This window comes from Sorex fumeus, unplaced genomic scaffold (assembly GCF_029834395.1).
Source record: "Sorex fumeus unplaced genomic scaffold, SorFum_2.1 ptg000128l, whole genome shotgun sequence".
Lineage (NCBI taxonomy): Eukaryota > Metazoa > Chordata > Mammalia > Eulipotyphla > Soricidae > Sorex > Sorex fumeus.
The window spans coordinates 37,830,990-37,857,822 of NW_026606185.1; the positions used below are offsets into that span (position 1 = coordinate 37,830,990).

Genomic DNA, 26,833 nt, shown 5'->3' on the forward strand with positions numbered 1-26,833 from the left:
ACTTTAATCAGTGTTAGCATCTGTTATCCCTTTAGAGACACTGCTTTCAGAAGTATTTTTTAACATATGAGTCTCATATGATCAGCTTTTAAGGGTAAAGAGACAAAATAAAAAATATTTGTGTAAGCCTGAAACTATACTTACTTTTGATGATTTAGAAAAACAACTGAAAATTGTTCTAATAATATATAGATTGAGAAGCCTTATATATTGTGATTTTTTTTAACGTACTTAATTTCATATAGTGAATTAACTAAATTTGGGTATTGTGTGTTTGTGTTTTCTTACATTTCTTCTTCCATTGCTGATCCACACCCAATGAACTAAATTATAAATCTTTGATCCCATGTTGCATCATATTAAATGTTTACTCATTTTTGTTTTTTCACATTTCTATTCTCCTAGTATCCCATTTCTCAGAGGATTCGCTCATCTCAACAGCCAGGAATAAAGCCTGGATGCTCAAGGTAAGACTTAAGGATAAATTTATATCTCTGTTAACAAATTAAATTAAAATTTATTTATATTATCATGCATTTGTAATAAACTTTCACAGTTCAATTATTCAATTGATGTGAATATTTTAGTAAAAATACCCCTTTAAAGCATTAGCTATTCAATTTCATTCCATATCCCACCTGTCAATTAGAGAACTAATTCACTGCATTCATCAATTTCTCAAAAAGTGGATCAAGCTGATTAAATTTTAATTTTGGAGATCTTATTAGTGATAAGAATATCAAGCTAATCTAATGATGTCATGACATTTTCAGTTGTTTGTAAATAGGTGATTTTATATCAAACCAACATCTCTGTTGATTTTATAATAGAGAATTATGGATATGTTTGGAAGGAGCTAACGAATCAGTTAAGTTTTCAGTTTGGGATGTATATTTGAGACAGAATCATTTGATCTTCAGTTATCTCCTATGGATATTCGATATCTCTGTCAGGTCTTGCCTTCAGACTTCATCTCCAGACACTCCCTAGAACAAAGGAACAATTAACTGAATTTCCACCAGATGGCAATATTTGGACAGCCATCTACAGTGGTTTTAAAGCAATAGGGTATTCTTGTTCACTGGGAATAGTCTAAGTTCTTTATTTACCTTAAACATTTACTTATTTTCCTCACAGCATCAAATTTTAGAAAGGTTGTGGAGAAGGTTTGTGAATTTGTATGTACATGTCTTTGTTCTGTTTGTTCTGGAATAATAACATCAGAAATTTTTATCTTCAATAGTTCTCAAACCATGTTGGTAAATATTAAAAGCTCAAATCAACACATTGTATGCCAAATTTTGTTTGTGGGTTTCCATAAGTGTTTTGGCTATTGATCACTTAATTTAATTAATTTATTTTTAGATGGCAGAGACCTGAACTTTTTTTTTAATTGAATCAGTGAGATACACAGTGACAAAGTTGTTCATGATTGGGTTTCAGTCAATAATATTCCAACACTGGTCCCTTCACCAGTGTACAGGCTATTGCTCATTTTAAAAGAAATTATTGAAGAAGAGAAATCTAAAATTCTTCACCTAAAAGACAGAAGTTTAAGGAGTTGCTTTAATGAAAAAGATAAGTGAACTTTACAGATTTAAGATTCTTTTTTGTATTGATTTGAAATAATTACAGTTATATTTAAGTGAGTAGAATATTGTACCTGAGTGGTATCCAAACTGGCCTTTCAAGGATAAGAACAGACTCCTGGGCTTGAAACAGAGGGAAATAGGCATCTTGAGGCAATACTCACTAGGGAGAACCAAGGAGAGCGGTCCCTGGACTTTCTCTGTCCATACTAAAGCTGTCTGTGAACTGGGATGGGTGCTCTTTATCATTTTTGCTTCTGTCCAGTCGGGGGCACCTTGGTTTGACGTCTAGGGCAATCCTGCTCTACTTCCATTGTCTTGGAGTACAACTAGTATTCCTTTTCGTCCTAAAAAAGTATTTTCATTTGGATGATACTTTATCCTATATACATGATACTTCAAAGTAAATGGTCTGTATTTTATACCTCATGCTACAGGATAACTTCCCTATTCGAGTATCACCTGAACCCCACAGTTAAATTTTGAAGCACTAGCTCTTAGTAAATTAAATGTTTATGCTTTTGTCCATGAAAAAAAGTGACAGTAAGGAAAGTTTAATATTCACTATACTAATTTTTTAATTAAAAATAATAAACCTGGAGACTGGAGAATTGTTCAGCAGGTAAGGTGTTTGTTCTTGCACACAACTGAACCGGGTTCAATCCCAGAACCCCATATGGTCCTCTAAGCTCACTAGCAGTGATCCCTGAGCACAGAGTCAAGAGTTAGCCTCAGCACCATCCTGTATGGCCCAAAAGCCAAAATAATGATAATAATAATAAACTTAAAGAAAAATTGGACAAAAGAATCACCCATCACACCACCTCCAAATAACTTTTATTCATATTTGCTTCCCCCATAAGTTTATGGTTTTCTATATTGGATAACCTGGGGTTTGAAACCAACGCTAAATATAAGCATCTTTCATGGGCCCTTACTGTCATTAGAATAGTATCGTAGGTGCTAGGTTATTTGGTCCAGTTTAATCTGACTAATTTTTTTGATTGTTATATTCTGTTTAGTTGATCCCACATGGTGCTTAGGGATCTGGAGGCTGCTCCAGGCATTTCTCACCAACCAGGTACTTTGTATCATGCAGGAGCCTAGGGATATGGTGCCACTCAGGTTCTGCACTGCTGGCGACCATCAGCACCAACACAGCAGTGCTCAAAACCTCATGGGGATGCTCTGGGGACCATGTGGCGCTGGAGATCAAACAATTCATTCTTTAGGAGAAAATTCCAGAAGTGGGATTATTACTTAAGGAAATGACTATTTTTTTTTACTTTGGATCTATCTTACCATTATTTTTTCCTGAAGGTTAAGAATATTTACAGGTATCTTCAATCCAGGGTGTTAACTTCACTGTATCAGAAGGAACATTCATTCAATAATGTTTATTGAATGCTTAGTCAATGTAAAAAAACTATGCTAAATGCTTTAAAATGTTGTGTATTAATGGAATGTTCATTCCACGTCATTTATTGAATATGTGCTAGGAACTGGTGAAGTTACATATTCATAAATGCCTATAATATATAGAGACATAATCAATACTTTGGTCAATACTTTCCCTGTAGGAGAAATAGTAAAATAGAATGGGATTTTGGAAAAAATGGGAACTTAAAGATAGCATCTGAGTTGAGCTCAGAAGGTAACTTGGTTTGGCGCTCATAGATTGGATTTACCATTCATTCTATAAGCACTCATTTATTTCTATGTATCAACTTCTATCCTAAAAGCTAGGAATATATGCTCTGGGTATTTATCAAGAACACTACCCAAAATACTAATTCAAAGAAATACCTGGGCTCCCATGTTCATTACAGTATCATTTACAATAGCCAAGATTTGGAGACAATCTAAGTGTCCATCAGCTGTTGAATGGATAAAGATATATATATATTTTTTTTCACAATGAGACTAACGCACTGCCTACTGCACTAAGGGCTGGAGTCTCACAATGGAGACGTTACTGGTGCCCACTGGAGCAAATCGATGAAAAACAGGAGGACAGTGCTACAGTGCATATTCACAATGGAATATTGTTCAGTCATAAAAAGATGAAATCCTGCCATTTGCAATAACATGGATAGACCTAAAAAGTATCATGTTTAAATAATTAAGTCAGAGAAAGATAAAAGCGATTACTTCAATAATACGTGCTGTATAGACAGCAACTAGATTAAATAAAAACAAAACTTGGGCCTATAAGATCAATCAGTGGTTGCCAGAGGGAAGGAAAAGGTTGGGGGTAGGATAAAAGGAACAACTGTATGGTGAGGGATAGGATCGGATTTACAGTGGTGAACTGAATGCAGTATAGGCTCAGTTTTATTTTTAGTGGTGTGTATCCGAAATTTGCATAATCTGCACTGTAGCACTGTCTTCCCATTGTTCAACAGTTTGCTCGAGCGGGCACCAGTAATGTCTCCATTGTGAAGCTTGTTGTTGTTACTGTGTTTGGCATATCGAATACGCCATGGTGAACTTGCCAGGTTCTGCCGTGCAGGCGGGATATTCTCAGTAGCATGCTGGGCTCTCCAAGAGGGACAGAGGAATCAAACCCGGGATGGCCGCATAATCTACACTACAAAATTGTTTCAATATGAAAAATAAAACCAGAATATGACTGTGAACACAACAGTTCTAAGAACACACTAACTAGGTGGAGAAGTCTTTTTAAAAAAAAAAAATCTAAGTTTGGAGGAATGGGGCCAGAGAGATAGTATACTGGGTAGGTCCCTTGCTTTGCACACAGCTAACCTGGTTCAATTCCCCAGCAACATATATGGTCCCTGGTTCCCTGCCAGGAGTGATCTCTGAGCACTGAACCAGGGGTAAGCCCTGAGCACCAATGGGCTTACCGAAACAAAAAAAAAAAATCCAAATGTAGTTAGTAAAATAGATTACCTGGCAGAGGATAGTAGGAATAAAACAGGAAATAGTGTTTCCTTTGAAGAGGTGCTTTCGTGGCTCCTCTTTCAAACCATCCTCATCAGCAGTTCTTACGTCAGAATCTCTGGGAGACCTGCTTCTGCAAGTTCGAAAATGATTCCAGTTGCACTGACCAAGTCTCCACTCAAATCTGTCGACAGCCTATACTTACAGGGAGTCCCCGAGGTGAGTGGATTTCCTGAGCAGGCACAGAGCCTTGGGCTGGGATCAAGGCTTATGTCCCGGCCTGCCTCTGCTGACAACTGAAGCAAATCACTGAGAATTAGAGGGTTTCCTTGGTATTTTGTTTTTTATACATCTGGAAGGAAGCTTGGTAATAATCTTAACCAATTTACTCCTTTAATGGACAAACATTATGGGGAGAAGAGAGTTTTGAGACTCTCCTGGAGTCAGACCTTGTCTGAGAGAGCCGAACCCAGCATCCTGCCTTAGTTCACTCACTTGTTCGATGCTCACTGCTGTCATTGGTCCCGTCCTCATCAATATCTCAGGATTAATAACACTAGAAAGGGAATTCACATGAGGATTCCTTATGCTTATAGAAGCAATTGTGTCTGTTTTACCACTCTCAGACCATAGCAGAATTTTTTTTTCATTTTTTAAATAGGAAAAGCTTGAAGTGGTAATGAATGAATACAAAGGACAAAGACAAGGAAACTAGAAACAAATCATCTTTTTAGAATCTGAGCAAATAACTTGATCTCACAGAGTTTGTTTTAGCATTTGAAGGTGGGGAATGGACGTTTGGGACCACATCTGGCTGTGCACAGGACTTATTCCTGGCTCTGTGCTCAGGACTTCATTCCTGACAATGTTCAGGGGACCTTAGGCAATGCTGAGGATAAAACTGAGTCTGCAAGTGCCTTACCTCCTGTGCTGAACCTCTGACCCATTCTCACGTAGCATAAGTGACAGAAGCATGAGGAGTACTCAGCAAATATTTTTCTTCCCACTCTCTCCTAGAAGCTTCAGTCTCTTGACAACATTCTTTTTATTTATTAATGAAGTTACCTTAAAAGATTCTTGAGAATTAAATGATGAAATGGTCGTTTATTTACAGAGGTGTCTGGAGCAGACCTTTATGTTCTTATTTCTGAATTTCATTCAACTTTGCTTAAGCAGAGACTGAGAGATTTGATTCATTGTTCTTTTCTCTTCAGTAGCTTATTTTATGATGAGCTATGATATTTTCATAAGACTTCAGGATTGATTTTTTTCTCTGACTGTAAAATGTGTGTCAAATAAGATAGATGAATGATTAGATGAAGGTAATATAACTAAACATTAAAATTACTGACTAGAGCTGGTGGATAGGAATGTACAACATGCTAATATTATTTTGTTCTACTTTTCTGGATATTTGAAATGGCACAAAGAATTATGTGCTAGGTATTGTCTGTGAAAAGCATCATAGTGCAAGGGCAGAGGATATATTTTGGATAAGGAAGTAGGGCTGTCAGCCTTGATGGAGCTGTGAATGGCCCTCTTAGGGGGTGTCACTTAAGCCAGCATTCTGCTTAAGAACTTTGCAGAGAGAAGTGCAGCCTCTAGCTGTGTCACCAAATCTTGTACCATTGGAGGGAGGTCAGACAAGGCTTCCAACAGACCATAACAACTCATCTGAGACCTAAAGGAAAAAGAAGCAGGTGTTAGGAAGAGGGAGAAGTGGTAGATAAGAGAAAATACTTTGGGCAGAAAGAGTAGCAACCTCAATGACCTGGAGAGAAAGTAAGAGAAGCAGATGGCATGTGTGTGGAATTGAAAGAAACTCAGCGATGAGCTTGAGAGGAGTAGGGAAAGAAAGGGCAGACAGACAAACAGATTAGGAAGGGAATGAGGAGTTTTGCTTGTGTCCTGAAAGTGATGGTTGAAACATGTTAAGTAGAGACAGAAATGTGTCTGTTTTCTTAGAATGGTCTCCCAGAGTCTCTGGAAAACAATTAGGAGAGAATAATATTAGAAGTCAAGAGACCAAGTGAAAGATGATGAGTATCTAGCAAAGGTGATGACAGCTGGAATATACAACTTGGAAGGTAAAGTAGGAAATGCTGGGTAAGGGAGTCAGAGATCAAATCACTAAACACATACATTAATTTTTTATGTGATCGAAGCTGTTCCTTTGCTGAGAGAAAAATCAAAGATCAGGGCTAGAGGGTGATACTCTTATCTAAAGGGGACTAATGATAAGGTGTTTTTCACAGAAATACATATTGAGCTTTAAACCCCCCCCTTAACAGATGCCAAAGTGAAGAAAAGTCAACAGGAAACCATGGAGTTCAGTGGACTCCACAGCAGCTCTGCCATAGCAGTGCTGTTGATTGGCAGATGATGATACCCAGGCATAAATTTCTAGTATAAATAGTAAGGGGGTGGAAGTGGTTATAGTTATGGTAGTGGTGAGATAAACTAAGAGAAGGAACATAAAGACAGAACTTCGCAGTATATGTGCACTAATTGGAAGCTTAGGAATGAACATACTTAGTTTAGAGTGTCTGTGACTTTGTATACGATGAAGATTTGGAATCTGTGTCCCAAATGAGAAAAAAAGGATAAACTGGAAGTTTATTTTTAGAAGTCACTAGTTTATAAGCAATAAACAGTGGGTATAGGGGAAATTGTCTAAAGTGAATCTAGACGAAGAACAAGGAGTCCAAAGTAGAACCTTAATGGTCATCAAAATTTAAGAGGAACGTTAAGAAAGATAAAACCAATGTTCATAATAGCATTACTTGCAGAGCCAGAGGTGAAAGCAACTTAAGTACCCATTAACAAATTGGCTTGTACATGCAATGGAATATCATTCAACTTTGAAAAGGAAGTAAATCCTGAAACATGCTACAATGAATAAAGCTTAAGAACATTATATTGAAAATTTATTTAAAAAAATAAATAATCTATTATTTAATTTATATGAGATACTAGAGTGATAAAAATTAATGTAAAGTAGAATGGTGTTTTCCCGGGACTGAGTAAAGGGAAGTATGGAAGGTTACTCTTCAATAGACACAAAGTTCCAGTTTTGTCAGATGACAAAAGTTCTGGAAAGTGTGATAATGGTTATACAATAGTACAAATGTACCTGGAACCACTAAATATGTTGTGTGTGTTCATTTGTTTTTGGGCCATACTCTGTGGTGTTCAGACCTTACTCCTGACTCTGTGCTCAGGGATCACTACTGTAGGGCTCAGGGGACCATGTAGGATGCTGGAGGCTAAACCCAAGTTGGATGCATGCAAAGCACCCTGCCCACTGTACTATTTCTCTGGCTCCTGGAACAACTACATTTTTTATGTTAATATATTTAAAATGTTTACAAAGGAAAGATTAAGTATGTTTATCTTCCTATTTAAGTACATATACTAAAAGACAAATAATTAGAAACATAGGAGAAAGATCAGTTGGGTATACTATAAGAAGAGTTAAGGGAATGTAGTATTTCAGGAATGAAGAAAGGATCGATACACCAAATGTTCTGTTAAGATGATGACTTAAAAGTGCCACCGATTTAGCAACTAGATTTTGTCAGATTTGGTGAAAATGAGTTTGATGGCTTAGTCAGAGTAGAAGTTGAAGTTAAGGGGAAATTGAGAAAGAGAGGGAGTAGTTTTAGATACCTCTTCAGGTATTTGGTTATAAAGCCAGGGGGATAATTCAAGTAGTAGAACACATGCCTAGTATGAGTAAGACCCCCAAATTAATCCCAGGACGACATGGACCTTTAAGCACCACAAGTGGACCAACCAGTGAGAACAGTAAGCGGTCTGGCCTTTGCTACGGTACCAAGCTTCCCATGAAGTGATCCTAATCCCCTACCCAGCTCTGTTGGTTGTGGCCCCCCTTTTTATAATGTTCCTTGGCTATAAAGACTGATATATGGAGAAAAAGAGTTGATTCTTTCTTTTTTAAAGAGTTGATTCTTGTGGAGGAAACTTAGGCTCTGCTTCTGAGAAGAAGTTAAAAGAAACGGTGTGTCAAAGTCTGGTAGAAAGTCATAGAGCAAGCCTTAGAAAAGTTAGGAGGCACTTGGTTGGGATATACCCCTTTGCTGAAACCAGCAGGAAGCAATAAGATGGTTGTCCTGCCAAAAAACAAGTCTGAGGACAAGTTCCTATCTCATGGGTTTAGTACCGTTTGCTTAATTGAACCCAGGTGTGTCTGTGTGCAAGACAAACACACTACCTACTACTGTCTCCCAGCCCCAGATTAATAATTTATTGGATTGATTCACATGAAATTCTGAATAGTTTATTGAGTATTTTGATGTCTTGTCTCCTATTCACAAATATATAGACTTACAGTGCTACAGGCAACTACTGTAATGTATGCAGGGATAAAACTGGCAGCTGCTTAACACACCTTGTGTCTATTGCATAACCCCTACCAAAGATTTCTGCCTTTGCATAGAAGGTAACAGGATGTGGTTAATACTAATTTTTGCTGGCAAAAATGTCACAGGTTTCTTTGAGGTTGACATATCTTATCAAAATTTTCTTCACAAGTGGGCTGTGGTATGTGGAAAGAATGCTATTGATGTCTCACACTGGTGCTTGGAATGCTTGTATATCCTGAAGCCCCTTCATCAAGAACTGTGTTTCTTCTACCCTACTTCACTATCTGAGTTTATTTTTCGGGCCTGGAGAGCCATTTAAAATAAAAGAATAAACCAATATAATGAGAACTAACCTTTTGGTATTATTCCTTCAGATATCATCAGGATGTTAGAGCAGAGTTTTAAAGGTTGTACAAGGATTAAAATGCTGTGTGTGCCATCTAATTTGATAGTCACTTGCTTCGTGATCCCATTGAATATCTGAAATGTGGAGATTTGAAAACTTATATATGCATTCCAAATTTCATTAGCAAACCCAATGTAAAAAACCATGTGTTGCCAATGGCTACAGTATTAGACAGCCAGTTCTTGAAGCCAGGTTAGATAGAACCAAAATTTTGAATACAGCTTACAAAGCCACCCCAGGAAACTTGCTCTAATCTTTGATGTCAAAACAAGTCCGGGCTGTCTTACACTTACATAAACAGTTTGGTTATAGCCTACATTCCAGTCTGTATAAAGGGAATGAAGTCTGAAAGACATGTAAATAAAGTGGTTTCACCTTCATTTTCACTTGAATTTCTTCTAATACCCAAGAAAACCCAATAACTTGTTTATAAAAGTTGGGATGGATGGAGAAGAGGAATAGCCTCTGGAGTTATGTATTATTGATATTCAATCTACCGTTTGTTATACAGAGTCCAATTCTTTGCTTTTTTGTTTTTAGTTTTTTGGGGGGACTACACCGGGCAGTGCTCAAGGTTTACTGTGCAGGTTCTGTGCTCAGGTGCCAATCCTGGTGGTATGTCAAAAATCAAATGTGGTATTGGGGATCAAACCAGGGTTGGCCGCATGCAAGGCAAGCACCCTCCCTGCTATTTCTCCAGTGCTACATCAAGTCCTGTTTTGTTGTTGTTTTTGTATAGAGTCTGTTTTTGAACTAGTTTTCAAATGATTTAAGCTTATGGGTCAGAACTAATTAAATAAAATCCCCTGACTGGTGGCATCATACCTGTGTGTCTCCATATGCCCATAAAAATATGACTTTTACTATACTATGGAATTCCTGATTGGCTCCTACTTTAGATTTCAATTTTCACATAAGTAATTTTTTGTTTTGAAAATGTTCCCCCCAAATAATAGGTGGTACGTTGTTTTAATTGTTTCCATTCCATACCTGGAGATATTAGTCACTTAATACATGCCTAAAACTGGCTTGCTATCCGGTTGCCCAGAGAATTGAACTGTGCAAGACAGATTTTCAGCATTCCTTATCTCAGAAACCATTCTACCTAAAATGCATGTCCTGAGGTTTTTGTCTCTATTCTAAAGTTAGCCATGTTTTATTCTTCGAGAAAGCAATTCAAATGAATCCTATATTATCAAATTGATAGCAACCAGCATTAAGGAACAAGAAGAATAAAAAGAACAAGATTAGACTCAGAACAATTCCCTAGAGGGTTAATCCTTGGGCAGGAGGTATTTTTTTGGTTGTTTTTTTTTTATACTTCATACTCGTTCTTTGAAGTACCTCACCTTGACATTCAAAATCCCGATACTGTGTTTGGTTGTGATTTCTCAAGGCAATCACTAGACTAAAAAAATATGTTTGTTAGAGTTTTTCTCATGGGATTATTTCACTGCTAACCTTGTTTGCTCTTGGGGAGTTACCTGCTTATTATATACCAGGCCTACATGAGGTAATGCTACACATGCACCATTACTTTGGTTTATAAACTGGAATTATCCATTTGTATCTTCTTCTAGGGCTTGATTTAGAGAAGTATTTCACTCAGTCTGCCAAAACTATGATTTGAGTACTTGAAATATTGGGTAATTACATTTTTTCCTCCAACCAGAAGAAACATAATTATATGAAGGTGCCAAGAAATAATAATATCCAAACACTCCTGTCTCTTAAGAAGACAATAGTAAAACATTTCCTAACTCGGACATACTATTTTTTTAGAGCTGCATCTCATAAAAGTTTTTATTATGTAGTAGCACTGCACTTTAGCACTGTCCTCCTCTTGTTCATTGATTTGCTCGAGCAGGCACCAGTAACATCTCCATTGTGAGACTTGTTGTTACTGTTTCTGGCACAGTGAATACGCCACGGTAGCTTGCCTGGCTCTGCTGTGTGGGCGGGATACTCTGGTAGTTTGCTGGGCTCTCTGAGAGAGGCCGAGGAATCAAACCCGGGTCAGCCGTGTGCAAGGCAAATGCCCTACCCGCTGTGCCATTGCTCTGGCTCTGTCATAATTTGAAGGAGATGGTTTTAAAATTTAATTCCACTTTTGTAAAACTATTTTGGACTTTCTTGCTGGAAAACAATGGTATTTCTCTTTCAGATAAAAGACCTCATTTGCCTTCATAGAACTCAATGTTTTAACATAATACAGGATTTGTGTTAGTAAGGTCAGAAAGGCTTCAGAAGTGGATTTTGGGCTGCACCTGCCTTTGTAAAATATAAGTAGGAGTGAAGGAACAAAAAGGATATTCCAGGCAGCAGTCAGGAGAGTACAAAAGTCTCAAGGGATTGTGGAAATGCCTGCTTTTTAAATGAGAATAATGGAGGCTTAAGGGACAAAAGAGAAATTGAAGTCAAATTGTTCAGAATCCCAGATACCACACTAGGTTATTTAAACTATACTTTTATGGTAGGAAATGTTGAATATGATGCAAATGCTCTAGAAAAATTGTGGGTTTTGTTTTAAGCTAGTTGTTTAAGCATAGCTTTGCTTCATTTTTCTCTAGATTTTCAATTGAAAGAATAAATTTAATAGAACAATTCATATGTGTTTTGGGTAGGTAAAGGGTAACCAGAAATTGATAAACCTCCAAAAGATGAAAATGAGCTGATATTATATTGCTAGATAAATAGAAAATTTTTAAAAATAAACAAGTTGAATAATTCAGAATTATTATAATTTGAATTAAATAATTCTGAGAAGAAAACAACAAAATTTAATATCACTAGGTAACGTGTAAAATAATTGCAATCTAGTGCCTCCTTAACCCCCCCACCAATTGCTATAGATAGATAAGAATCCATTAAGCATGTTACTGCAAATTAAAAAGGAAACTATCAAATTGAAAGTCAAGAGGTTAACTGAATACAGTTAAAGAACATTCCAAAATACGAAGCAAAAAATAAGAATTGGAAAACATGAGTAAAATATTAGAGTATAATTAACATTAAGAAAAGTATTCTTAAAAAGAAAAGGAAAGAGAAGACAGAGAAATAGGAGAAAGAGCTGGGGTGTTTTACACACAGACGCTTGGGTTCCATCCCCAGTGCCACATGGTCCCCGAAGAACCTCCAGCATCATTCCGTGTGATCTTCCTCCCCAAATTAACAACAACAATAACAATAATAATACTGGGGAGGGGGGGAGATGAGAGGAAATTAAAGGCATAAAGAAATCAGATTAAAAGAGGCCACCAGTATTGCACAGGATGAATTAAAAAAAACTGACTGCATCGTGGTGAAACTTGAGGGTACAGAGGTCTTGTAGCTTGTGGGGTGGAGACTGAAGTCTGTGAGATTACCCACAGAAGCAGAAGAAGGGTGACATAAGCAGTGGTAGAGCTTCACATTCCAAGTTCCAAGGGAAGTGAGGTTGGCGCGAGTGTTCTGTAAGCATCGTTGTTGATAAAGTATGAGAGCAAAGAGACATTTGGCAACATGAAAGAGTTTGAAAATTCTACCTCTCTTGCCTCTCAAAAAATAACTTGGACACGTACTTCAGGAAAACATAAAAGATTAAAGAATATACCATCCAAAGAGCTGGATCTAATGGGAGAGTTTCATTATAATACTAAGATGCCACCAGTAATATCAAAGTAACTGATCTAAATTCTAGAACTAATATTTTGAAGAAAAGTAAGAATTTGTTATAATTTCGACCTGGGGGGTGTGCGGGGGTGCTAGCTTTGGTTTCCTAGCCCCAGCTCAGGACTCAGAGCTGTTTTCAGCAGGTGCTCGGGGGACTGTAAGCCTGGGCCATCCCAGCTATTTCTCCTATCCCTGTGGATTTTTCAGATCATAAGGATGGTATGTTTATTTTGTCAAAATTAGTTCAAAAGGAGTCAGGATGAAAGGCTCAGGGGTTAGGGCACCTGCCTTGTAAACCTGAGGCCGGGGGTTGGATCCCGAGTACTTCCCACATGCACAGACCTCTTTCCAGATGGTTCTGCTGTCTGGGACTCGACAATAATGTGTGTGATTTATGGCACACCACAGTCAGTGGAAGAACCCCCAGCCAGTGCTGCCACTAAAACACATTCAAGCAAAGCAACTGAAAAACAAAGACCTGAGCAGGTACCATGTGTGAGTTCTCTACAAACACAGCAGCTAAACGGTGGCACTCCCATGAGCTCATCTGCGCACCCTAACAAAAACTAGGTGTTTTAGCCATATTTTATATACTGTTAATTAATCAATAATAAAATATATCTGAGTCTTTAAAGATATTATTGCAAGGCTAAGGAGATCATTCAAAAACTAGAGTACTTGCCTTACTCAGCCCACCGCTTTGATCCCTGGTACCACATGGTCAAGTGTGGTCCGGGGGATGCCCCAGCATATTGCTGGATCTCTTTTTTTTTATGTTGCTGTATCTTGCACCAAACCACTAGGCCTACACAGCCACATCAAGCATTACTGGGAGGGCCCCCATCCCTCAGACCCTCTGGACACTGCTGGGGAGCTCCTCCCAAAAAAGATATAGTTGCAACCTCAGAACTAAAAGCGTAAATAACCTCAAAACATACATTATTGAATGTAAGTTATGGTCAGTAATATTAGTAAGAGATGTTTGCTTTTAATATGTATTCTTCATATTTCTCATAAATATATATTGTATAAATTAGAGGCTTATAACCAATTATTATACATATAGAATAGATTGGAAAGAGAGGAAAACAAAGATTCATGAAAGTTTTTGCTCTAATCTACATTTCAAATAATATGACTTTAGTGGAAACAAATTGAGAACTGATAGAATTTGGTAGTTGGATAGATACTTGAACAGGGAGGATAAAGCAAGAACACATAATATTTTTCAGACTCACTGTTGATATCTCCATTGTGACACTTGTTACTGTTTATATATACTGTTGATATCATCTAAACTGAATATATTGATAAAGATATTGTTAAAATGTGACCTTGTTCTTACTCTATCTTTTCCAGTATCATTTCTCTAAACTGTATCAGAGGTGAAAACATAGCAATTTAATTTGGTAATATTTATAATATAGTCAAATATTTGTCATGATAAAAATATGATAACTCACATGTTTTCATTGTAAATGGAAAAGGAATTACACTAAAAAGCCACCAGAGACCACAATATATAATAAGTTAAGTACGGGCAGGAGCAATAGTACAGCAGGTAGGGAATTTGCCTTGCACATGACCAATTCAGGTTCTATCTTAGGCACCCCATATCCTGCTAGGAGTGACCAGGACAGATCCATGAGCCCAGAATCAGGAGTAAGCCCTGAGCACTGCTGGCTGTAGTTTCCCCAGGAGAAAAAAAGAAAGTTAAATAACAAATTTTGGTCAAGACTTCCATAAGGATAGCAAGGAATTGACGCTTCAGGCTAACAGTGTGTGCTGGCCCTATCAAATCTATTTTCATGATTTGATTGTGGTAGAGGAGTATGCCCAGATTTTATTACATTAAATGTACTCGTACTTCCAGGGCCCTGAACATTGTGTTTTCAGTTAGTTTTTCAATCCTACCTTGTTACCATAAACTGGGATTTTAGTAATACCCTGAACTTGATCGTATTTACTAATTTTTATTTGTTTGTTTGTTGGTTGGTTGGTTTGGTCTTGACTTGGTTGTTCTTTTTTTTAAAAAAAAAAAAAAAGAAAAAAGAAAAAGAAAACTCCTAGCTCAGGTCCACTCCTGGTATTGCTTGGGGAATCATATGCAGTGAATGTGCCAGGGATTAAACTGGGGTCAACAACATGCAAAATACGCATCCTAACCCCTTTGGAATTATCCTTTGGTATCATCCCCTTTGGTATTATCTTTCCCTTTGGAACTAATGGTTTTGAAATGTTTAACTTGCAGTTGGGAAGAATATAGAGGTCTTTTCAAATCTTCTCATAACTCCTGATCTCTCTTGGTCCCTCCTCCTTTCATTCACACTTACATCAGCACCTCTCTCATGGAGCATCTATAATTAGTTTCTTACTGAAAGCTTTGGCTGTAAATACTACTTGTTTTCAACCTACAGGAGAACAATGAATTTTATACATATGTTAATTCTATCAACTATATAACTTGCTTTTCTTTAGTAAATAAAAATAGGAACTTCAGGTTAGTAAGTTTTACTATGATCTGTAAACAGGATTCAAATTTCTCTAAACTACATTCTCATGTTCGGAAAGAATAATAATCATGGGTAAAATCATGTAGAAAACTTGACTCTCACATTTGCCTGTCATTCAAGGGTAATCAGAAGAAAGATGTTTGTGGTAAATTTAGCTCCTTTCTCTAGATCAGTAGTTCTCAGCTAGGGGCTATTTGGACATATTCCAACATATTCCAAGGGGCCACAGGTAAAGATCGCATAAATGGAGAGCCATAGTATGAGACCAGGAAACCAATGAGTAGAACCACAGCATGAGCCTCAGCATGAGATCAGGAGACCAATGAGGCTCCCAAGAAGGAAGCAAGGTCAGAAGGGGGCTACAATCAGAGTAAAGTTAAGAACACTGCCCTAGACCACACACAATATTCTGGCATCATCTCTAACACTATAGAGCTCCATCTTTTTCCAAGTAAAATCAATGTAAAGAGGCTCTGCGGTCAGACAAATTTCCTTTTGTTTTGGTTTATGTCTGGGTTCCCCCTGCCCCCCGTTTTGTGAGTGGCTATAATGGTGAATTTAAAGGATGGAAGTTAAATGAGTCTTTGGTAGGGCAGGAGGGCAAAGAAGGAAATATGAAAGCCACACAGGTTAACTCTACATTTCAATTTGCATCATTAGGAAACATTGGTGGTTCATCCTTAAGTGTTTTTTTTCTAATAAAACTATTTTCACTGGATTCACTCTAGCAGAGCCCGATTTCTTCTCAAGGTCTTAACATGTTCTTTCTACAGGGCTCTTTCTACCAGGCATGACATCAGCATGGATTTGCAGCTGTTTCATAACTGCTGTGAAGTTTATTGGCTGTGCTCCCCGGCACTGTGTCCAAGCCTTGGGAACTCTTGTCAAGTATTGTGAATGTGGGAGGCGGCCGCGGGGTGGAATGATTTAGCCTCCCAAGGGTCAGTGCTGTGCATGCAGAATGTGGGGCTGCTATTTAGCAGGTTCTGGTCAAATGTAAGTGACCAGCGAAGATGATTATTTGGACTTGTCAGCCAACCTCAGAGCTTGGCCTCTTTGGAAGTTACAGTGTCCTGCACAGCAGTGGGAAATAGCAAAGGTCAGATTCTTGATTACTTCTAAGCAGTCATTGCCTATGGATTTTGGAGCAGCTATTTTAATGTGCTGAAAGCACAGTGATACTGGCAATGATGTCATCTGGTTAGTGGACGCAATTGTGAAGACGGAATGGTGGTGGCTCAACGTTTCTGATGTCTCTCCTCGTTTGGACAACAGGGACTCTAAGATCAGGACAGCTCAGATATTGTTACATTTATGCCCTAACTCATTTGAATAAATATGTCTCCTCTTCCCAGCTTTGTAATGAAGCAAGCTGAAGTTCTTTTTTGGAGGCTGAGCACCCCAGCGAATGTGGTCCCACACAATTAACAGATGAAAGAATAGATTTCTTTAAGAGGAGATGTGAAGAATTCCAAGGAGGAATGTTTGCAGGCTCTTCTCTTTGCTCCTAAGAGAATCCACTTCTTAGGCTAATACAAAGAGGCAGAAGTAGCACCCCAGGGTAAGAGTAACCAGATTAAATCCCACACTTAGTGTAAGTGGTGTGGGATGCCTTTGGAAGGGCAATTAGATTGTATGGGATCTTAAATGCCAACAGTCAAAGTTTAAATTTTTAACTTTGAAGGCAAAAGGGAATCACTGAAGACTTTAACAATAGAAGGGAGAAAAAAAAGGTTTCATAGGATGGATGGAAACATTGGTTGATAAGAATCAGAAAGCAGGGACACCTGGCAAGTGCAACAGGAGGTATCTCTGCAGGAGGGTGTCAGGAGGTAGGGGAGAGAGGGAGCTACCTGTCACCTTTTAACAGGAACAGGTCTGGCGACTTGACTAGAGAGATGGGAGTTTGAAGAATCAACCTTAAACGCTGCCTATGTAACTAGTTCAAGCAGATGTGACGAGGGATAGAACCAAGGCAGGGAGAAGCTTTCTTGTTTGAAGCACTGTGCCAAATCAATGACGCCAAGCTAATTTCTGCTTTTGCCTCTGGGTCTGCTTTTTCAACAAGTAAGAGAATGTAGTGATGACTAGAGACACCACACCACATTTTTACAAGGTGCCGCTGGAAACCTGAATGGAGATTGGTCATCCCAATTGTTCTCATGGTGTCTCTCCCCTAGGCAAATGGGCTAACTCAGGCAAGGTAGCTAATTTTCTGCTGATGTGACTGTCACTGCCATTAGGCTCAGGTGTGTTCTTCCTTCTTTCTCCACCCTAGCAGTATTTGGCAGCTCTGCAGAAAAAAACCATGCCAGCGAAAACCCTTCACCTGCATCTACCCCTCCCACTCCTGTGGCAACATGAGTCAAGAATCTCTGTGTGATTTTTCCATCATTGGGAGTTCCAGATAAAAGTGAAGGACAAGTAACACTGATGGCAAATCACTGAACCAGGGTGGGGAGTGGCGGGGGGATAGGAAGAGACAAGTTTCTCTCTCAAGAACATTCTGTAGTTCAGTCTCAACAGCCTCCAACTCATCATGCAGTGTGGCAACTTAGAACATGAAATTTAGGCGTGGGATCATTCAAACAGCTGAAACTCTTCTTCTCCGACACTTGGTACTCAGACTCTTGGGGGCCACAAAGTCACTTCTTCACATTACTTTCTCTGCCATGGGCTTAAAAACCAACTTGCAACTACGTACTTGGAGCACTACTTCTTTTGGAGGGATCACCCAGGCAATGCTGAGGAGACCCCAGGGGCCGCTCCCCATAACTCTTGGCCAACTTGGATCAGTGTAAGTGCTTGAGGATACAGTGCTACTTGGATTCTGTGGTGCCAGAGATACGCCAGCAATGCTGGGTAATTCTCAAGGGACTCTGTTATGCCAGAAATCAAACCCAACTGAGACACATACTAGGCGTGCTCTCTAACCATGGTACTATCTCTTAGCCCCAGCACTCATTATTTTCTTCTCTTGAGTTCATGTTTTAATGACCCCATGCTGAGGAAACAGAACTGTGGGGGTCTCGGGTAGGGAACAACATGTGTTTTCCAAAGATGGTTGCATCTTCCAGCTCTTCCATTGTGGTTAGAACACTCACTCCTCTTAGTTATCAGTGGAGTCAATATCCCTTTCCCTTGAATCAGGGTAGACGTTAGTGTTTGCCTCACTCAGCAAAGTAAGCATGAAAGAGGCTTTCTGTTGATTCAGAGGGCAAGATTTGAAAGCTTCCACACCATTTGGCCTGCTTTGTAAAGATGCTTGTTGGGCTATAGCACAAGGCTGTGAGTGAGCCCAGGACAGGAGGAGAGGTGTGTGTAGGCAGTTGTTCCACTGAAACTCCAGACAAAATGTAACATCCAACCTCAGTTGTGAAACTGAGAGAGCCATTAGGTTGACTGCAATAGTCATCAACTGTCTAATTGAACTGCCTGACAGATTCTATGAGACAGCAGTTTCACTGAGTCCAACCAGTCTTTAGAATAAGATATAATAATATGATCACAATTGTTTGAACCCACTAAGTTTTTTTTCATTGAATCACCATGAGATACAGTTACAAGGCTTTCATGTTTAAGTTTCAGTCATAGAATCATCAAACACCCATCCCTCCACCAGTGCATATCTTCCACCACCAATGTCCCCAATATCCCTCTGCCACCCCCACCCCATGCCATCCCTTCATCTATTGCAGACAATTTCCCCCTTACTCTCTCTTTCTACTTTTGGGCATTATAATTTGCAATACAGATACTGAGAGACTACCATGTTTGGTCCTTTATCTACTTTCAGCACATATCTCCCATCCCGAATGATCCATCCAACCATCATTGATTTAGCAATCCCTTCTCTATTCCAGCCTCCTTCTCCTTCAACTCATGAGGCAGACTTCCTATTATGGAGGAATATTCGTGGCCCTTGTCTATACTGTCTTTGAGTGTCAGTCTCATATTATGTTATTTTTTAAAAAAAAGGTAAAGGCCCTCCCGTTGATCGTCGATTTGCTCGAGCGGGCCCAGTAACATCTCCATTGGAGACTTTGTTGTTACTGTGTTTGGCATATCGAATACTCTCGGTAGCTTGCCGGGCTCTCCAAGAGGGGCGGAGGAATCGAACTCAGGTCGGCCATGTTGGCTGCTTGTAAGGCGAATGCCCTACCGCTGTGCTATCGCTCCAGCCCTATTATATTCCACAAATGTGTGCAGTCATTCTATGCCTGTTCCTCTCTTTCTGACTCATTTCACTTAGCATGATACTCTCCATGTTGTAAGCAAATTTCACGATTTCATCTTTCCTAACAGCTGCTCAGTATTCTGTTGTGTAGATGTACCAAAGTTTCTTTAACTAGTTGTCTATTCTCGGGCACTCAGGTTGTTTTTAGATTCTGGATATTGTGAACAGTGTTGCAATGAACATACAGGTGAAGAGGTCATTTCTACTGTGTTTTTTTGCACCCTCAGCATATATTCCCCAAAGAGATATTGCTGGGTCTATGGAAGCTCAATTTCTAGTTTTTTAAGAAATGCTCATATCGTTTTCCAGAAAGGCTAGACCAGTTGGCATTCCCACCAACAGTAAAAGATAGTCCCTTTCTCCCCACATCTGCACCACCACTGATTGTTCTTGTTCTTTTTGATGTGTGCCAGTCTCTGTGGTGTGAGATGATATCTCATTGTTGTTTTGATTTTCATCTTCCTGTTGATTAGCATTGTAGCATTTTTTCATGTGCCTTTTGGTCATTTGTATTTCTTTCGTGAGGAAACTTCTGTTCATCTCTTCTCCCCATTTTTGATGGGGTTGGAGGTTTTTTTCTTGTACACTTCTACTAGTTTCTTGTATATCCTGAATATTAACCCCTTATCAGATGGGGTATCAGTAAATATTCTTTCCCATTTCGTGGGCTCTCTCTGTATTTTGGTCACTATTTCTTTTGAGGTGCAGAAGTTTCTTAGAACCCACTATGTTTGGGGCTGATTGGCTTTGAAGCAATAGAGAACCATCAGGGTGTGTGGTTAACCTGTTAACCTGACTACATAAAAGATGACCCTCAAATTTATTCACTTAAAATAACGTGGTTTTTTTATATACTCTTAGTTTTGTGAACCATGAATCCAAAGGACATGTCTAGGGAATTAGGATTACATAGCGAAACCCATTGGCTGGGATGGCTGAGGCTGGGATGTTTCTTTAGTCACCTGTTAGAACCTTGCAGCACTGTAAGATCCCCATATCTCATTGCTACCCCCTTCCATCCCCACCGCTTTCAACCTCTGGGGCCTCTCTACATGACTTGTACCTTTCTCAGCTTGGTGGTCCAAGAAAAGTTACACTTTCTACACAGAGGCTGGTTTTCAGCAGAGGAATTGCAGTCATTATAAGGTCTAGGGACGGTAGGAGTGAATGTAACTCCTACCAAAATTTATTGCTCAAAGCTGTCACAGGATTCTTCAGGACGATAGAGGAGTAGACCCAGTCTCAGGAAAGAGTCAGAATGTTTGGTCTTGGGGGACAAAGTGGGAACATAGCTTTATAGCTCACATGCTGCCTTGTAAACTTTATTCCCTTATATTCTAGATGAAGAAGTTGCAGCTAGGAGAATTAGCTAGATATTCAAATTTAAGGAGTAACAATTGGCATCAAATCTGTCTGTATTAACTTAAATCATGACCTCTTTCTACTCATTTTCAAAAGGTACAGTAAATATACAACTTACACAATTATTTTTTGTTTGAGATATAATCAACATAAAACATTTATAGTAGGTAACAATTATCTGATTGCACAGATTACAAATTTATTATAGTAATTTTAGTTAAACTCCATCACCATTTAGTTACAACATTTAATGAGATTTTTTTTAAGGTTTAGCAACCTTCAAATATTTGATAAAGTATTATTAACAATAGTTTCCATGTATATTACATCCACATGAATTTATGTTATGTTTTATATCTGGAAATTTGTACCTCTTAATCACTTTCCTCCAGTTCTTCCTAGCCCCAGCTCTGGAAATCACCAAACTGTTCTGTGTCTGAGTTCTGTTAGGATTTTGTTTGTTTTTGTTTGGAGTGACTTTTTTGGCAATTGGTACTTTTCATGTTTTTGGTTTTTAGATTACACATGTGAAAGCATGCAATATTTATCGTTGACTTATTTTTCTTAGTATAATGCCCACAAGATTTATTCATATTATCACAAATGATAAAAAATTCCTTTTTTATGAATCAATAATATATTTACTGCATTTACTTTATCTATTCATTTTAAAAATCTAAGTGGGCACTCTCTTGCAAAACACAGGACCCAAAAGAAGAGAGAGAGAACAAGGGGGAATGCCCTGCTACAGGGGCAGGGTGGGATGGGGGGCTGGGGGTTAGGAGGGATGCTGGGACCCGTGGCAGTGGAGGATGGGCGCTGGTGGAGGGATAGGTACTTGATCCTTGTATAACTGAAACCCAAGCACAAAAATTTGTAAGTCTATAACTGTACCTCATGGTGTTTCATTAATAAAAAAAATTTTTTAAAAACTATAAATGGAAAAAAATCTAAGTGGGCACTTAGATTGCTGTTAGGTTATAGCACACTGTAGCACTGTCCTCCTGTTGTTCATCAATTTGCTCAAGCGGGCCCAGTAACATTGTGAGACTTGTTACTGTGTTTGGCATATCAAATACATCACAGGTAGCTTGCCACTTTGCCGTGCGGGCAAAATACTCTTGGTAGCTTGCCAGGCTCTCAGAGAGGGGCAAAGGAATTGGACTTGGGCCGACCGGGTCCACCATGTGCAAGGCAAATGCCCTACCCACGATGCTATCGCTCCAGCCCATGTTAGGTCGTAGTTATTATAAACAATGCTATGACTAGCATACACTTACTAACAGATATACATGCATACATATGGGTATATATATCTTCTAAGATTAATGTTTTTATTTCTTTGGGGGAAACTTGGGGAGCACCCAACAGTGCTCAGAGATTACTTCTGGCTCTGTGCTCAGGGATTACTTCTGATGGTGCTTGAGAGACCATATGTGGTGACAGGGGTCAAACAGGAGTTGGCCACATGCTAGTACTTACCTTTAGTACTATCTCTCTGGCCTCAGTGTTTTGTATTTCTTTTTAGATATATGCCCAGATGTGAATTGCTGTACCCATGAAAGTTCTATTTTTAATTTTTGAGGAACCACTCTACTCTTTTCCATGGTAGCTGCACCAGTTTATATTCCCAGCAGTGATTCATTAGGGTTTCCTTTCCTTCCCATTCTCACCAACACATAGTGCTTGGCTTCTTGATAATTGCTGATCTAATAGATGTGAGGACATCTAACTGATTTTAGTGATGTCCTTAGTTTTGATTTGTGTTTCCTTGATGGTTAGTGATATTGAATACCTTTTCATGTTGGACACCTGTATTTTCTTTGGAAATTTATCTAGCTATATCTTCTTGTTGAGAGGTGGGGCTCCAAAACAGGATATCTGGGGACCCCACTGATTATTATTTTTTTAATTGAATAACAGTGAGATACACAATTACAAAGCTGTTCATGATTAGCTTTTAGTCATATAATGTCCCCACGCCCATCCCTTCACCAATGTACATTTCCCACTACCAATGTCCCCAGTTTCCCTCCCATCCCTGTCTCACCTACCTCTATGGCAGGCACTTTTCTTCTTTCTCTCCCGCTCTACCTCTTTCCCTCTCGCCGCCTCTCTTTTTGGGCATTACTGTTTGCAATACAGATACTGAAAGGTTATCATGTATATATCCCTTTGGCATATCATTCCAACACTTGTCCAGAGTGATCATTTCTAACAATTATTGTCATACTCGTCTCTTCTCTGCCCTAGTTGCTCATAGCCCCCAACATACACTTGTGGCAAGCTTCCAACCATTGACCAGTTCTCCTGGCCCCTGTTTTCCCTGACTTTGGATGTTAGTCTCATACTATTTTTTTATATTCCACAAACAAGTGCAGTCATTCTCTATCTGTCCCTCTCCTTCTGACTTATTTCAGTCAGCATGAGAATCTTCATATCCATCCATTTATAAGCAAATTTCAATGGAATACTGGGCAGCTATTAGGAAAAATGAACCCAATGGTGATTCTTAATCAAATAGGCCATCAGATAAGTGCAAGAGACTGAGGTAATAGTGCTGCTCTGGTCCTGTGGTCCTTGGGACAGCCTCAAGGTGCTTAGGGTCCCTAGGGCCCTACCACTGGTGCTAGGGGCTTCCAGGGCTACTGGAGAGATGCTCAGGGGATCGATCATATGGTGCCAGGTATCAGATCTGTGTTGAGATAGGCACATACTAGGCATGCATTCTAACCAAGGTCTTTTCATTTTTCAATTTGTTATTTTTTTTTGGACCATACAGAGCAGTGCTCAGGGGTTACTCCTGGTGGTGCTCAGGGGACCACATGGGATGCCAGGGATCAATCCAGGGTTTGCTGCATGCAAAGCAAGCACCCTATATGCTGTGCTGTTGCTCTAGGCCCTGTTGCTATTTTATTGGGTTGTATGAGTCATTTATATTTTTTGGATATTAAAATCTTATCAGTATATTTAATGGGGGAAATTTTCATTCGGGTTGATTTCAGATAGGTTGGTTATCATTTTATTTCCAGTTCTATGCAGAACCTCTTTCAACAAACTAACGATTAATTTTGCCTTTGTTGCCTTTGCTTCTGGGGTTGAATCCAAAAAATAATTACCAAGATGGTCAGGTAGCTCACCACCAATTTTCTTCTTGGAGTTTTATAATTTCAGGTTTAAATCTTTTGTGTTTTGACTTTTAAATATATGATTAAGATAGTTATTTGATTCAGTTTCATTCTTTTGCACAAAGCTGTTAAATTTTCCCAACTGCATTTATTGAAGAGATTTTCCTTTCTCCTTTATTTAGTTTTGGTTCCCTTGTAAATAAATATACTGTGTATATGTAGGTTTATTTCTGGGCTGTGCATTCTATTCCTTTAGTCTACTTCCATGTTTTTCTGTTTCAATACCATACTGTTTTAATTATATTGTCTTTTACTATAGTTTAAAGTCAAGAAGCATGATGCCTCTTGCTTTGTTCTTTCCAAAGATATTTTTTGGCTACCATAGTTATTTTGCAATTCCATACAAATTTTGAACTCATATTTCTGTGAAAAATGCACTGGAATTTTGATGAATTGTATTACATCTATAGATTATTTTGAATATATGACCATTTTCACAGTATTCTTCCAATACTTGAGCACAAAGTCATATTTGTTGTTGTTTTTCAGTTTTTTTATAAATATCTTAGTTTTCAGAACTTTTCAGCACCTGAATAAATTTATACCTAGGTATTTTATTTTTTCAATTCAATTGTTAATGCAATTTTCTTGATTTATCTTTATGGTGAGTTATTATTTATATTACTATATTATTAATATCATTATTATGTATATATATTTATGTATTTTTGTAATTTTGTACTATTCAACTTTACTGAATTCATTTATTACTGCTAATAGTTTTCTGGAAGTCTTTGGAGTCTTCTATTTATAATATGTTGTCTGCACTAAGCAACAAACTCACTTCCTTCTTATTTGATGCCTTCTGTTTTCTTTTTCCTTGCCTAGAATTTTTTTATTTCTTAACTTTAAAGGGTTACCTTCTATAAGAAGGATATCATCTCCCACCCCAAATACACACACATTTGTACACACACACTCTTCCACATACAAACACACATACCTGTACATATACTAGAACTCTAATTTATTTTTAATTTTTAAAAATATTTTAAGTGGCCTGGCTTAGATAAGAAGCACATCTGAATGCTGAACCAATACTTCAGGCCAGGACATAGGATAAGCTATTATAATTGGCAGGCACTATTAGAATCCATGGTTTGAAGGAATAGTTCCCAGAAGGGAGGGGGAACAAAAGAATAAAAATTCACTAGGCATGAATTTTTGTAATGGCATTTCTTTGCACTACATGCCATTACCTTTCATTTATAATCATCCATTGCTTCCTCAGAGGCTGATAGCAACCTACCTCCCTGAAGAAACTGCAATTGGTGGCTAGGGGAAGGTTCTGAAAGGCAAACTGTTGAAGGGAGCTAACCCCAAGAATTGATTCAGATTATGGCAGCAGACTATTAATGGATTGTGGCTCCACAGCTAAGACTAAGAAGTCTAGGGACTTCCTAGGTGTATTTCCCATATGAAGAAATGGAAATTCCTTGAAGGTGATCCTTTATGTTTTTGTGTGCTTAGCTCTGAAACTGGACCCATTGTGTTCAAGCTCTGGAGATGTTCAATGAATTGAGTTATAGGAAGATACTTGGCATTCTGAGCTTTCGAGTAAATAATATATAAGTGCTAATTAAAACATTTTGATGGAAACTTAGACTTCATGTTTTCCAGTTGTTGTTGTTTTTTTAATAAAATAAGCTTCTTTAATTTTCTTTTTAAAAATGTCATTTGGATGAGGTCAGAAATAGGGGAATTTCTCTTTCATTACTCATACTGCTTCCCAGCTGCTGGCCTTATGTTCTCTTGACGTGCATAGACAGGATCCATGAACCATAGCTCTGCCGTCAGGCACACCAGAGTTACAGAGAAAATCCGGGCTGGGCTAAAACCTCCTTCTTAGTGGCCCTGGTGGCTGGGTTCTCTGCGGTTTTGAAACTCAGAAAGACACTGGGATCTGTTTGAACTACTGTCCCCACCTTCAATTCCTGGTAAGCCTTGTGTTTATATTAAAGACTTTTTACTCAGCTTGGACATTTCATTATCACAGTCAGAAGTAAAATAGAGTGAGTTGGTTGATTTCTGAGTAGTCCTAAGGACAGATGATCTTTTCCGAGGGAATCTTGTGAATCATACCTAGAGTTTCTTCCTTTCCCTTGCTACCCAATGGAACCCAGATGCCTTTTATTCCTTCTCAGTTGTCTTACCCCATCAGTTCAACAAGATGTGTTTTATTTAAACAGGGAAATAGGGAAAGGAAATAAGGGGATTTAATAAACTTGGGTATGAGCATATTTTAGTGAGAGCTTTCAAATAGGCATGTCGATTGCTGGCTGGTTGAATTATAACAGTCTTGGCATAGTGAAAATGAAAGCAGATTTTAGCTTTGAAAACAAATACCCCAGAAATGCCTCCAGTCGCTTCTCCCCTCCAGAAAATATCAAAGAAATGGACACCGTTCCTTGAGACTTGCTTAGAGGGGGAAAAGTGAATGATTATAAATAAGGGTAAGGAAATTGTTTTTCTCTATGAATCATACACACTGTGAACTCCAAATTCTGGATCTCTACCTCCATCCCCCTTCCTTTTCCTTAACCATAATTTATAACTCCTATCCTACCATCCTACTCCCTCAATCTCACAAATACTGCT

General features: G+C 38.5%; 1 protein-coding gene across 1 annotated transcript in view; it reads left to right on the top strand.

Annotated features, from left to right (window-relative positions):
* Positions 1-405: 405 nt before the first annotated feature.
* Positions 406-26,833, top strand: part of MAPRE2 (microtubule associated protein RP/EB family member 2) — a 140,575-nt gene continuing 114,147 nt past the window's right edge. The window contains exon 1 of the mRNA XM_056138235.1: positions 406-467. The gene's annotated coding sequence lies outside the window, so the exon portion shown is untranslated. The remainder of the gene's footprint in view (positions 468-26,833) is intronic.